Source organism: Schistocerca americana, chromosome 3 (assembly GCF_021461395.2).
Source record: "Schistocerca americana isolate TAMUIC-IGC-003095 chromosome 3, iqSchAmer2.1, whole genome shotgun sequence".
Taxonomy (NCBI): Eukaryota; Metazoa; Arthropoda; class Insecta; order Orthoptera; family Acrididae; genus Schistocerca; species Schistocerca americana.
The window spans coordinates 957,532,434-957,548,395 of NC_060121.1; positions in this window are offsets into that span (position 1 = coordinate 957,532,434).

The window sequence follows — 15,962 nt, forward strand, 5'->3', positions numbered from 1 at the left end:
CCCACCTCGCCGCGGTATATTCTGTAAATCAATTAACAACAGGGAATTGTTCACGCATCCTATTAACATAAATGAACTGTACCAACCCCTTGAAATACATTCCATTGTATTTACTGTTTAACACCTTCTTACACAATGCCCATTACAGTAATAGATCATTCAAATTTATGAATGTGGCTGAATTAACTAGGGCACATATTTCTATGTTTTAGTGCCATACTCATCAGCATTTCTGTAATTTTTAGAATAGAATATATTAAATACTCCGATATCTTATGTAGACCACTACTCTAATATTTAAATTTGTAAGCAAGTTGAATAAGAATTTGTACATTGTGTACTTCATAGCACTTCTAGGCGGCAATGAATATTACGTTTGCACGAAACTGGAACTTACATTGTTAAAATTCTGGAGTAATTTTTAGTCATGAAAAAACTGTAATTTAGACCAGGTTCCAATGTAAGGTCTTCGAGCCCTTGTATACATGAGGTTACGAAAGTTTGCTGGCACTTGGGTTCTAAATCTTTGTTTTGAAAAATTAAACACAATTTGTTAACAAACGACATGACATTTTTCATAAAAATTAAACACACTTTACATTTTTTAGGTAGCCAGTAGCTTATCTGCGAAACGAGGAGTGTGACGGTTCTTTCTCGTCCCAGCGCTTTGCCTCCGTACAATTGGTCGCGATCGCCTATGTAGGTACGCGCTCCAGCGAGGTTGCAGGGAGTTACGGGCTCGTCCGGGAGAGGGCGGTAACCTGGAGTCCCGATTATGCCACGGCGGTCGCAGCGGGCAGTCAGCCATGAAGCAGTGCAGGGCCGCAGTTTGGCGTGAAGCGGAGGAGCGACGAGGCCACGTTGGCGTAGCGGAACTGGGGTTGTCGGCGTGCGCAGTGGAAGCCGTCGCTGTACGTTGGTGTGGCTGTGCCAGGTGCTGTGGGCTCACCCAGTATCTTCAACACTGGTGCTGCTTCTATTGAAGGCGTCCTTTCTAGTGGGTGAGCACCTTCAAGTTCTGGGTTTCGGAATGCAAAAGTTGTTGGCGCATATTTTTCTGTTGGAGACCGTACCGCATTGTGATTGCATTGCTTTCCTTTCTGGGCCATCAACGCCCGAGTTCGGCATCTTCTAAATAGCTATTCATATTCAAATCAGTTTGTTGTGTTCATCTATCTACATCTACATTTATACTCCGCGAACCACCTAACGGCGTGTGGCGGAGGGCACCTTACGTGCCACTGTCATTACCTCCCTTTCCGGTTCCAGTCGCGTATGGTTCGCGGGAGAACGACTGCCGGAAAGCCTCCGCGTGTTTGTTGCGTGTGTTAAGGGTTGTCCCTTAGAAATTTGTTTCTATGGTTGTGCCAGGGACGTAACGTGAAAAAATGTTTTAATGTGAAGTCAGTGAATAAACACGAAGCACCTGTAGTTCTGTGATTCTTAAACTACAATTTGTGTCTTGATATTAGAAACACAGAGATTTTCAAATCTTTCTGCTAAACGTTATTGATATTAGGTTAGTTACGCCTCGTAATCAGTCAGTGCTTCTGTGACTTGTCTTTTTGTAATTAAATACTAATATGCTGTCAGGTTTCACTGTGGTTAACTAAAGTGGAAATGTAGACTCCGATTAGCCATCATTAATTTTCATTTCCGTCTGAAGCCCCAATACGACTTCTGTGTTATTTACCGAATAATCGATTCCTCTGATAGGTTACTTCAGTGACTGATACCTTAATTTAGTGCTATGTAAAAGGCTCTCAGCCTCACAAGAATCACAACGCTGGGCTGTAAATGTATCGGTTTTTCCATATGTTGCAGGGTGCAGCTTGTTTGTCTGTGTCATGCCGGAGGCTGCCGTCCATACGGCCGCCGTCGGTCGCAGTCAGTGGGGCCTAAGCTCTCTCGGCGGTGCCGTACTCCAACAACACAATGTTGATCAAACATTACTTTCATTGAAAAAATATTTTTATTTATAAATCATGCTGTCTTTAACTGAGAAGTAGAAGGTATTGATTGTAATGGTCCCAACAGGCTGTAGAATAGACAAACATAAAATTTATGTTTAAAAGATTGTTTTCTACTTTCGTCTAAAACATACTTAAATGCTGTAAAATTGTGTTGCTTAAAGTCCCCTTGTTAAGGAATTAGTTGTGGTCTTGTGATTACTTTTTTATGGAACTGCGATATTTGTATCTGAAGTTTAAATTCAGTTGAGATATAATTGAACTAGTCGTGCTTAGCATAGATTTTGTTTTGCACTGAAACATTCGTAGAAAAACGTTCTAAATTTTCCTTAGTAATTTAATTACTGTGTTTTTCAAAAAAACATTACACAACAGTTGTGATTAACTCTTGAGAACAGCATTCAGTGACGGTCTGATCCACAGAATTTTGGAGATGCTGTTTCACACACGCAGTCAATGTACACATTTACATCACCAGAAGCTGCAGATACACATCTGCATTAATTTCTCACAGTAATTCATGACAAACAGAAGTAACAGAACAATTCCTGTTACAGTTTATTACGAACAGTAAGTTGTGCAGTTCATTTCTTAATACCACACACAAAATTATAGCAGTCTCATTTGGCACTAACACGTGTAACAAAACTCAATTATAAAAATGCTTGCTTTATTAACATTTCACTGGATAATCGTCACTCAATCCAGTCTATAATTTATACTCTTCTAGTTTTTCATTTTATAGTTAAATTCAATTTAAATTAAGGTTACTGCTTAAGAACCCGTTCTTGTTGTCTGAATATGTGTTGATACCACTGTGCCATACTGTTTTGTTGTGGTAAATAAACTTTGTTCTCGAGAATCCTCTATAGACTTCGTCCTTTCACTCCCCACAGCCTTGTTACCAGCTAACATATCGAGTACCTTCTTCAAACGCAGAAACCGAAGACTTTCAGTTTACATGTTGTGAAATTACTGAGTCTTCCAATGACTGCCACCGAATGGCAGAAGTTTCAACGTTTTTTTCCGTTGGTTCGTTAAGTATTTCTTGTGAATTTTTTAATGCCTTAAAATTCTTCGGAGACTGTTAAAGGTAGCTATAAAGAACGTTTGGAATGTCTTGAAACTTTAAAGTTCGTATAGTATTGAACTGCGTGACTATTAGAACTACACAATGGGCCTCACAGTGCACAGATAATATAGGAGGGTAACTGTTATTAAATAGAGCTGCCACCACAGATCGAACAGCTGTCATAAAAGATGCACCGCTAATAGAAAATGAGTTTCCTCTTAACATAGCTATGATTACCTAAAATTCCCACAACACATGGTTATATATATATATATATATATATATATATATATATAGATCCCTTGCAGTAAATCCTGTTTGCGGACAGTGTATAAAATGCCATTTCTGCACTTTTACGCATATTAGTTTTTCAGTGACTGTTACTAGACTCGGCTGTCGCAATTATTATCTAAGGTTATTTTCAATAAAATATTGCTAGTAATTTTACACATTGCATCCTCCTTATCAAGAATACTACCGTAATTTTCATAATTTGATCAAACAAACAAATCCTACATATCTAGATAATTCTCTTGATAGAGAAATCTTTCTTGTAGCAATACTTTCCTCCAATATTGTGTAGATGAATTTCATAGCTGCTGCTACAGTGTCTCCGGATTTTCATAGGATCCACTCGGGGCTTGTACAAAATTGTGGTCCATCTAACGATTATCAAATAGGATTCTTATGGTTGAAAAAAGAAAACATTGTGGTCCGGATTTACTTTTATCTGGCTTCGAAGTCAGAAATAGAAGTAAACTGTAATATATGAAATTCGAATCATTTGTTAATGCTGCAATAATTAGAAACTACATTAATGAGATCGAAACTTCCCTTCTCCGCGTCCTCACGCAAACAACGGAATTTCAACAGAATACCGAACTTATCACAACTTACGCAACATGTTCTACTTTTCCACTAATTATTTGGTACAGCTATGTTACAATCAGGTTTAGTTTATTTTGTATGGCCATTTCTGGTTTCACTGAGACTAGAACTTCGTTCCATTTTCCTCTTCAAAACAATTTTCTCCATCGGTTCTTAAAATCCGCGAACATGCACAATCTGCATTTAACAAGTATAAGTGAACCACGCAGACCATGTCCGTAATGAGATCCACAAACTGGGAGGGAAAGCTGCATATCGTTTGAGCGACATACTGCTACGGCCTGTAGAAGCCAGAAACTGTTTTCAGCCTCTGTTTGGTTCTGGAAGATAGCTGTCGCACTTTTGGAGGATAGGCGGCATTTCTTTGTTTCTGCGATACATTGTTTAGGCTTGTTTGAGTTTATATCCTAATTGGGATCCTCTGCGCGAGTATGAGCTTTCGCAAGGATCAAAAGGGCAAAGTTCTACACACGTATACTCACTTCCCTTGGAGAGGGAGTGAAAGGCCAGGTTAAGAAGAAAACAGTGGCAGAACGTTGTTGTCATTTTGCTAATGCATTCATCGATCTTGAGTAGCAAAAAGCGACAAAACCGACTGTGACTTTAAACTCTGCTTTGAACCCTTAACTGTCGATATCCATCGCTACATCATTGGAGGCGGACAGCTGGTAATGAGATTTGAGTAGTGCGCTTTTGGGCTTTCCACCACCCCTACAGCGGATGTTACTTTCTACTTAGAGGAATATCGCACTACGGAACACCAGGCATATCATGCTTCGTGCTCTATGTTCCTTTGCATTCTCAGGAACGTTGATATTACTCCAATAACGTTCATTTACTACTGAACCGTTAGTAAACCGTTAAGACTTCTTTTTTTGCATAAGTTCTGTGACTGGGTAGATGCGATCCGCCTCGCGTTCTGGCCCTGTGCCAGCCTTTTCACCCAGAGCAGCATTTGCAACGTAAGTCCTCTATCTGCTTTATGTACACCAACGCTGTCTTATCTACAACTCTCTCGTACCATGGAAGTTATTCCCTAATGTCTAACACATGTCCTGTCAACTTGCCCCTCCATCTTGCCAGTGTTTTCTATTTATTCCTGTCCTCGCCGATTCTCCAGAAGGCAGCCTTATTCCTCACTTTAAGCCCAACTAATAATAAACGTTCTTATGTAGCACCACATCCTCTTCTGCAGCGGTTTTCCCACGGTCCATGTTTCTCTAGCATACAATGCTGTGCTGCATACATACATACATGCATGCATGCATACATGCATGCATGCATACATACATGCATGCATGCATACATACATGCATGCATACATACATACATACATACATACATACATTCGCAGAACTTTTCCTCCCAAATTAAGGCTTATGTTTGACATTAGTAGACTTCTCTTGGCCAGGAATTCCCTTTTTGCTGGTGCTAGTTTGCTTCTTAAGACCCCCTTGCCCCGTCCATCGCGGCTTATTTTGCGGCATAGGTAGCAGATTTCCTTAACTTCATCTACTTCGCGATCAACTGAGGCATTGCTTCTGTTACCCGTGGTCCCTTCAGTTACCTTCGTTGTACCTGTTTTCCTTTCCAGCATTTCTGATTGCCCATTTTAGTAATGGCTATTCTTCTTCAACTGTGTTGCCTACTGAGCTATTCCCTTTGCTGTATCTTTAGCCTTAAGAGAACTTCATACGTATCTCGTCATTCCTTAGTACTTCTATATCCCACTTCTTTACGTATTGATTCATAGTGACTAATATCTTAAACTTCAGTCTACTCCTCATAACTAATAAATCATGATCTGAGTCTACGTTCCAGTCCCCCATGATCATTGATTTTCATCTCCCTCTTCGTACTGTATTACCCGTCCAATCCTCATAAACTTTCTGTCTCTCTTCATTTTCAGCTTGCGACATCGGCATGTATACTTGAACTAGGGTTGTCGGTGTTGCTTTGCTGTCGATTCTGATAAGAACTATCCTGTTACTGAACAGTTTAGAGACATACACTCTGCCCTAACTTCCTATTCCTAACAAATACTATCCTGTTACACCATTTTCTGCTGCTGTTAATGTTATCCTATACTCAGCTGACGACAAATCCTTGTCCTCTTTCCATTTCACTTCACTGATCCCTACTATGTCTAGATTGAGTCTTTGCATTTCCATTTTCACATTTTCTTGCTTTCCCACCACTTTCAGGCTTCTGACATTCCACGCCCCAACTCGTAGAACATTATCGTTTCGTTCGTTATACAATATCTTTTATCACCTCCCCCTTGGGAGTCCCCTCCAGAGATCCGAATGGGGGAAAATTCCGAGATATTTGCCAATGGAGAGATCCTCATGACACTTTTTAATTACGGGCTACATGTCCTGTGGATACTCGTTATAAGCTCCCCCCAGTTTCGCACCCAGCTTTATTATTTGCATACACTGAAGGTCAAGTTATATTCGATTAATTTAGCATGATCAGTAATAGCTCCTTTGCATCAAACTCATTGTCGTGCCCTTCCGTTATTGTGAAATCTAAGGAAGACAACTAAATGACAAGATGTCCTTTCTCAAGTACTGGATGTTATTAACAAAAACAGCCTTTTGCACACCATATTTTATACACTCAACAGAAATCAGATACCGTGTGCCATTACAAGTGTATTCTTCCACTCACGGACTCTTAACAGTCGACTCCCGCACCACCCACTCGCACACTGTTGACTGCACTTCAGTCTTTGCTTCAGTTTGTCGCTGCATACACCGCATGATAGATGAAATGTAAGGGTACTGTGCGTTTGCTACTTTGTGTGTCTTTAATGCAGTATTTTCCATTGCCTTCTGCATCCTCATGCCGTTGATTGTTCTTGATTCTTCCACCTGTAGGGGCAGTTCGACAAGAGAGTGCCCTCAGCCACTGACCGCTACTTCGGCATCTTTGACAAGGCCGCTGGCAGAAGGAGGGTGACTTCTTATATCGAACGACTTCGGCCTCTAATGCTGATTATTAATCAAAATTTAAGCGGTGGCAATTTTTGATCCCAGATCCAAAGGCTTCTTCATTATTAATTATAGACGCTACCGCTAAACTACCCTGTTAAGGATATGAGGTCCTAAATATTTAGGTGCTTAAAACTCTGCTTCCGCTGTGGCCGAGCGGTTCTAGGCGCTTCAGTTTGAAACCGCGCGTCCGCTAAGTTCCCAGGTTCGAATCCTGCCTCGGGCATGGATGTGTGTGATGTCCTTAGGATAATTAGGTTTCAGTAGTTCTAAGTTCTAGGGGACTGATGACCCCAGATGTTAAGTTCCAGAGTGCTGAGAGCCATTTGAACCATTTCCTCTTAAAACGGAGCTCAAATTGCCCAGACTATTCTCATCTAATGTTTCATAATGAAAGCATTTATCAACTTTCAATAAACTTTAAATGTGCTGTTTCGCATATGGGTGTTTGACTCTATCTATAATCTCTTGTGCTGCTAAACAAAAGCCGCTCGCATATCACCCCTGTCAACAAAAGGGATAAAAGATGTGTGTGTGTGTGTGTGTGTGTGTGTGTGTGTGTGTGTGTGTGTGGGTGTCGTCCTTAGCGTAAGATTGATTTAGATTAAGTAGTCGGTAAGGTTAGGGACCGATGACCTCCGCAGTTTGGTCCCATAAGACCTTACCACAAATTTCCAAAACAAATACGAAAACTGACATTCACACACCACAGTTCAGAATCAAAGTGAAACCAACTCACCAATGCTCCTTGTAGAACAAACAACACATTTACTTCTTTGAAGTGAGGCTTAATGCTAACGTAGACACACATTTCCATTTATCCTATGCTTTATGCTCTACGATTTGTCGACAGCGTAAACCAGGTTATGAGAACATGTTTTATGCTTAGCGGTTAGAGCTGCTGCAGTAGTTAGTCCGAAGTCAGGCATTGAGTTTCGAACACACGTTTTGATTAGGTTCAGTTCAGAAAATGATTTTTCTGCTGTAGCGGAAGTAACTGACAGAGCCAAGTACAGCTGAAAAGCAGTGGAAACATCAGGGAGACTACTTGCAAGAAAAATATTCTGAACAAACAAAACTTCTGCGAAATGTTTAATTGCCAACACGTTCCCTTTCCTTCCAAATAAGAAATTTTGGGCCAATAAGTTAGTGTTGGAGTTTTATGGTTACATATGATTCCCAATTCCTAAATTGCTGTTCTGCTGCTTTGTGAATACTTCCATTTTCTAATTTAAAAGATGAACAGGATGTAAAAAAAGATAAATAACCATTAACTTTCTGTAGGCTGTTGAAACGTTTATTTGGTTGTTGAATTAAATGGAAACTTTGATGCCAAAAGATTCTGGCCAATCTACTATTCTCTGATCTGCAGAAAACTAATTAAAATTTTTCTTTAATCTATGGGTATGTTTTGAGGTAAACTCTGGAATAATCCTCCCAACTATCGTTAGTACCTTTGCTTCTTCTACTAAAACCTCAAGTGTTTCTTAACGTGGGTAAATTATTTCTTGCAGTTTGTGGAAGCTGGGAGGCATTGTCTACATCAGCATTAGGGAACTGCAGTAGTTTCGAGACAAGGTTAATACTTTCCAAAAACTTGCTTTGAAATAAGAGAGGCAAAGCAAAATCAAAAGATCCCTCAAATTTTATCAAAGTTTGCAAGGTGGTTGTATAATTTTTCCCCCTTGACATACTATTTTCAATAAGGAATCATAACCCATTCATCATGCTGAGGAGCTTGATACCATGCATGCCCTACTTCAAATAAAGTGATACTAGTTTTCACAGTATGGAGCGTATACATTCATACGTGGCCGACATGAACTCAATACTAAGAAGCATTGCCTGCTTTGCATGTTAATAGACTTGTAGTATCGCAATCACTTTGAACTGAAGTGGATGCATGGAGCTACCAGCCGTCGAGAGTAGATCATGGAATGCATTTGGAGAAGGGCCATAAAAAGCTAACACTTCGCAGTGGGGAGGCAGGCACCATTAGTGCAGCCTGAAGCTGGTCGTTTATGACAGAACACAGCTAACAAGAGGCCATTAAGTAGGATTCACTTACACCTGCGTGAAATAGAAGAATCAGTTTAGCACAGCATGGGTCCGCGTGGCTGCTCTTAGAGGATCAATACATGGAATTGGACAGAACACACACAGAAAGACAACACTTGAGGCTTGGGAGAGCTTCTAGGAAAGGATATCTTTCAGAATCACAATGGGAGGCCTTTGAAAAGCACGAAAAACATTCACTATGCTTCCGCTTTCGAAACAGAAAATAGGCCATAGTGGAAAGCATTGCTATTTTTAACAAATACTCGCATATCACGTGATGAAGCCATGGTTGCTAGTGGGCAGCTCGTTATGGGCAGAGTCTGAGAGGACAGGAGCGAAACATGAATGCTATAGGCCGGAAGGAAGATAGTTACCACCCCCAGTATGCTTCTCAAGCCTCACACGGCCAAGGAACGATGCAAGTCGTACCACAGTCACCACTACGACTTGTAGTAGGGGATGAACAAAAGCTACAGTGGGCGAAACCAAAGTAACACTACTGGCCATTAAAATTGCTACACCACGAAGATGACGTGCTGCAAACGTGAAATTTAACCGACAGGAAGAAGATGCTGTGATCTGCAAATGATTAGCTTTTCAGAGCATTCACACAAGGTTGGCGCCGGTGGCGACACGTACAACGTGCTGATATGAGGATTGTTTCCAACCGATTTCTCATACACAAACAGCAGTTGGCCAGCGTTGCCTGGTGAAACGTTGTTGATGCCTCGTGCCTGTGCGTGCCTGTGCGTGTGTGCGTAGTTGGCGTTATTTCCACTGGCGACTGTTTTATTTTAAGTTGTCGGCATTCTGAAGATGAGTGGGTCTGTTGTTGTGGATGAGGGAAGTTACCCCAGCGCGGTGCAGTGGGCTGGGTCTGCTGGCAGCCCCTGCACAGTGTCGGAGCGTGTGTAGAGCTGTCCGATCACTACGAGCTTCGTGGTTCACCGACCCAGGACATAATAGTTGAGTAGTGGTTTCAACTACCCAAGCCACGTCCATTCATGTTGTGGTGGTTCGTCTGGGTGGTTTGCTGTTGGGGAGGTTTCACTGTGAGCAACACAGAGTGTTTCTACTGCTGAAATTTGGCCACCATGCGGTGCAAGTGTCTATTTTGGTTGACTACAATTAGAGTGCACCAGTGGAATTTCTGCCTTGTGGCCGTTAGTGTTGTGGTTACCTGCCCTCGGCACTAACGTAATTTCAGGCTACGTCCTTTCCTCACGTGTTGTCGCTGTCCAACATCGTGTGTAATTTTGACACGTAATACATACTCCATTGTGGATTATCGCGTTTGCAGTCTTCTCTCTTTGAGTTCTCATGTAATGATTGTTGGGAAGCAAGTCGCTGTGTCGGTCAGTCCGTGGCTGCCCCTGGTTACGGATCAAGTGTAGCTGGGCTCACATGCGCTGTGCTGTGTCTGTTCTGTGGTACTGCCAACATGCTTCATGTCCACCAAGGCTATTTATGGCTTTCTTCTTCAGTAAAGCATGACTGAATGTTTGTGAGGAAAAGCATTCCCATGTCGACTGGTATACCGTCTTGGGACTGGTGTGCGCTCCTTATCTTCCTGCTGATATCCAGTCTATGTGGTACCTTACGATCAGTGGGAAGCAAAGTCTGCCGATGTCTCCACGAAGTTCACCTAGGAGACGCACCGTTGTGTGTTGGCTGTGATGTTCTGGACATGTGCGAGCATCGCCTGGTGCGAATCGGCGGTAGGTGTCTGGTTTTGATGCAACAGATGCTGTTCTTAATTACCCATCAGATACCTCCCCACCTGCTCCTGTTCCCGGACTTGGCCTTCTACCCACAAACTAAGACGAATTCCGTGAAATGGATATGTGGACACGCATTTTCACTATATGTTTGCTGACGGCGAGAAAAATGTCCTTGATTTCTGGCACTTACCCAGTGCACGCCATTGTGCAATTGACCACAGTCCCAAATACTAATAATTTAATTTTCTTCGTAGAATGTTACTTAACTCACCCTGGTATTGGGGTGTTACTCCAAGTTGGAACTGATCGACGACCTTTCTGCTCTTAGTACCAGTTCTTCTCTGGTCATTGGAATGTTCTAGTCCGAAAAACTATGCATTGATAGTCGCCACCAAGTGTGGCTTGTCGCCGCTCCCACCTCCTCGCGATGTCGGTTTCCTGCTATGATCGGTGGTATATATATATAATTGATGTTGAGAAAATCAGCCAACCAGTTGCAAAACAGAGGTTTATTAGCCCTTGACTTACGTTGATATTTCTAAAAATATCTTCACATGATGTCCACTCCTTCTGAATAAGATATTTTTAGAAATATCGAAACCTAGGTCAAGGACTGATAAACCTTTGCTTTGCAAATGGTTAGCTGAATTTTTCAACCTCTTCAGATTTACACAGCTGCTGTTTCGCTGGCATGTTTAAGATTTTGAATCATTGATGTTCTTTGAATCTCTTCTCCACGTTCCCTATGCTTTTCTCGGTTCCTGGGGGGAGGAACAGGACATGGTGGCCAGGCCTCAGAATTCTCGCCGGCCGCGGTGGTCTCGCGGTTCTAGGTGCGCAGTCCGGAACCGTGCGACTGCTACGGTCGCAGGTTCGAATCCTGCCTCGGGCATGGATGTGTGTGATGTATTTAGGTTAGTTAGGTTTAAGTAGTTCTAAGTTCTAGGGGACTGATCACCACAGCAGTTGAGTCCCATAGTGCTCAGCCATTTGAACCATTCAGATTACTCGGATTGCGACCGGTGGCCCAGTTTGCCTCCCTCCCCCCTCCCCTTTTAGGGGGCAGGAACGTACAAATAACTAAACTTTATTTTGTCTTAACCCATTGTGGAACTTTCCTATAGACATAATACAAACATGTTCTGCAATAATTGATGTTATTTACATTTCCGCCCGATCAGAAAATGAAGAATGAAATAAATATTTGGCTGCCTATTTCCGAATATGTGGCGATTTCAGAGAGCGTGGTTAGACAGAAACCTAAAAGAACAGCCTAAATCGCAGTGAGAGAATCGAGCACCAGTAAAATCCATTTTTTCCTTTTCACAAGTATTCGGCGTTTTTTATGTTTTTTTTCAGAACATACATAATTTCATAGTGTGTGGTTAGGCAGGAACCCAAGATTATATCATAAATTGCTGTGAGTGAGACAAACAACAAGACGTATACGAGGCTCACTCCAAAAGGAATGCACACTATTTTAGTAAAAATACAGTTTTCATTCTGCATGTGTGAAAGTTTTACAGTGTGTAGATACATCCTCCCCCCTTGTTTTCAAACTTAGTGTAACCTGTTCCCGCGAGTGGCGCCGTCATAGCATGTCTTAAAGATGGCTGCTACACTTGACGTTCGACAGAAGCAACGTGCTGTCATAGAATTCCTGTACTGTGAAAGCGAGACATTGGGAAACATCCAAAAAGTGTATGGAGATGCTGCTGTCGATCGCAATACAGTTTGGCAAGCAGGTTACGTGATGAAAGTGGGCAAGGCAATATTGAGGATTGTCCTCGCAGCGGCAGGCCTCGTACTGCACACACTCCAGACAATGTGCATAGAGTTAACGAATTGGTGACTGCTGACAGACGCATCACAGTGAACGAATTGTTACGCTATGTTGGGATACGGGAAGGAAGTGTTTGCAGAATACTGAAAGTGTTGGCGTTAAAATAGGTTTGTGCGAGGTGGGTTCCCAGGATGTTGACAGTGGCTCACAAAGAAACAAGAAAAACGGTATGCAGCCAACTTTTGGAACAGTACGAGAATGGTGGAGATGAATTTCTTTTAGGAGTTGTGCAGATGATGAAACATGGCTCCATCATTTTTCACCAGAGACGAAGAGGCAATCAATGGAGTGGCATCATGCAAATTCAACCAAGAAGAAAAAAATTCAAAACCACACGTTCTGCTGGAAAAGTTATGGCTATGGTGTTTTTCGATTTCGAAGGACTCTTGCTTGTGGACATCATGCCAAGTGGAACCACCATAAATTCTGATGCATATGTGACGACACTGAAGAAAGTTCAAGCTCGACTGAGTCGTGTTCGACCACAGCGGCAAAAGCAGGATGTTCTGCTTTTGCACGATAATGCACGGCCACATGTCAGTCAAAAAATCATGGAAGAGATCACAAAACTCGGATGGAAAACATTGAAACACCCGCCTTACAGTCCTGACCTGGCTCCATGTGACTATCATCTCTTTGGGAAACTGAAAGACTCTCTTCGTGGAACAAGGTCTGAAGATGACTCCCTTGTGCACGCTGCCAAACAGTGGCTCCAACAGGTTGGTCCAGAATTTTACCGTGCATGTACACAGGCGCTGGTTCCAAGATGGTGTAAGGCAGTTGAGAGGGATGTAAATTATGTGGAGAAATGAAAATATTGTTCCTAAAGGATGTATCTACACACTGTAAAACTTTAAAACGTGTAGAATAAAAGATGGATTTAAAAAAAAATAGTGTGCATTTCTTTTGGGGTGACCCTCGTACAATTCCTCGCGTGGCGCAAATATCTGATCATTTAGGAATATGTTGCTTTATTCGAGTGTTTGATTAGACAGAACTCTAGAAGAGCAGCTTAAATTGCTGCGATTTTCATCGCAGCAGTGACACTTGCATTCTTCGTTGTGACAAGTATGTAGCTGTTTGAGAAGAGCAAGCGAAAGTAGGCTTTGCACACCGGCAAGGTGGGTTCTTCTTACGTCTCTCCGATTGGAACAGATGCGTGTTGTAGTTTTACCGCCTTGAAGTCTCTAGGCAAGACTATCTGATATAGTTGCAAAAAGCGGACGCTTGTGTCCTATCCTTCGAATGCAAGCAACTAAACACACTGCTGGCTAATATTTGGATATACAGGGTGAGCATTAGAAAACCGAAAAAACTGAAGGGACGGATTCTTGACTGTAAATGTAGAAATAATGGTCCAAAATACACCATTGCCACTGTAGATGGCACCGACGAATGAAAGTTTCTGTGATCCTTGTGCAGTGCAGTCTGAGCGACCGATTCATCGTACTCTAAGCAGCAGAATATCGGGAAGAAGCCGAGATGGTGTTTGTGTAGGGCCAGGCAAATGGAAACGGTCGAGAATCAGCACGGCTGTACCAGAACAAATACCCTCACAGACACCAACCACATCACACAACATTTCAAGCCGTTTTTGGGCGTTTGTTACGTTATACCACCTTGGCGGGCTAATGACCTGGAGTTATACTGGGTTCGTCTCAACATCCTGTGCTCCAAAATGGGGTGTACGCACAGTCCGCCGCCTCCCTGCACGTTCGTCAGTCTGAAAGGATCCATGGTGACACAAACGCCCAAAAAGGTCTTGAATTGGTGTTTGATGTGGTTGGTCTCTGTGAGGGTATTTGTTCTGGTATAGCCGTGCTGCCTCTCGACCGTTTCCATATGCCGGGCCGTACGCAAACACTATCTCGGCTTGTTCCCGACATGAATACCAGATCGTTCTGCTGCTTACAGTACGCTGCGTCAATCACACAGCCCGCAACACACAAGGAACACACGGCACGGTCGGAGGAAATTTTATTCGTCAGCGCCACCTGTTGTGGCTACGATGGATTCCCGCACGCATGTTAATAGGACCTCTTTTCCTCAATTTTCTGGCAGGAATCCGTTTCTGCAGTTTGGCGGTTTTATTCATGTTCACGCAGTATAATCCAGATGCGCCAGGGATACTTTTACAGCCGGCCGCGGTGGCCGAGCGGTTCTAGGCGCTGCAGTCCGGAACCGCGGGACTGCTACGGTCGCAGGTTCGAATCCTGCCTCGGGCATGGATGTGTGTGATGTCCCTAGGTTAGTTAGGTTTAAGTAGTTCTAAGTTCTAGGGGATTGATGACGTAAGATTTTAAGTCCCATAGTTCTCAGAGCCATTTGAACCATTTGAATACTTTTACATCTTACACCAGATCGGCTACGCTGACGGGATGCCCGTCTCTTGGAACATGTCCAGCATTACGACGGTGGACCGAACAGGGGAAAAAAGTATCTCATGAGGAACAACTGGAAACGGAAACTAATGATCACTGTACTTTCAGCATTTACTCTAAGGGAGGAAAGTTACCTTGTCTCCTTGCATTATTCTGACCTATAAAAATTTGTCCAGGCATAGCTTCCTCAAAGGTTTATTGATCCGTCACCGATATAAACGCTGGATGACAACATTAGTAATGATGGGCGAGATAACTAGTAATTGGAATCGCACATGTGTAGTGCTCATTAATACGAGCCCTTGTGCGATGTCGCACTTGCGTAATCGGAACTTCGTCAGTTGTGAATCTGTGAAACTCCAAAATGACGAAGATCTAAAGACAATCTGATGGACATCAGTGCATTATATATTGAATTTAACATCTAGAAAACTATATAATGCCATAACAAGTAAATTTTTAGTACTAGTCCTTGTAACAGACACTAAAATGGCTGGTGTTAGTTGTGGCAATTACGATGATGACTGTCATTACCGACAAGTGATTCTTTTTCTGCGGAAGATTGTGAAATATTGTTTATTCTGTACGTTAATTCTCTTTCAATTAATTCGCTCTCGGTTACTTGTGCATCGAACGACTCCCGCTCGCAATCAGCACTACGTAAGAAACATGATATTCATAACATATCGGAAAAGCGCACGAAAGCTCTGCAGATCTCGGAAGATCCAAAATAGTACTCTGTTTTCACAAGAAGTATAAAAAATTAATCAACTCCTAGTCTGATAAATCAGCTTACAAGAACCACAGGATTTTTGCCACAATCTGAATACAACTCTATTGGCCAAGAGAGTGCAATGTGACGAAGATCCTCATGAAACAGTTCCGAATTCAATCTTGTTTGCGAATTAGTAGTTAAATTTCCATGTGTCATACAGTAATTACAAAAGTAAACTTCCCGTTCTCTCTATGAGAATTAAATTCAAATTTAATTGAGGCGATCGGCAGCTCACTCTCTTGTTGTGCAGGATAGCAA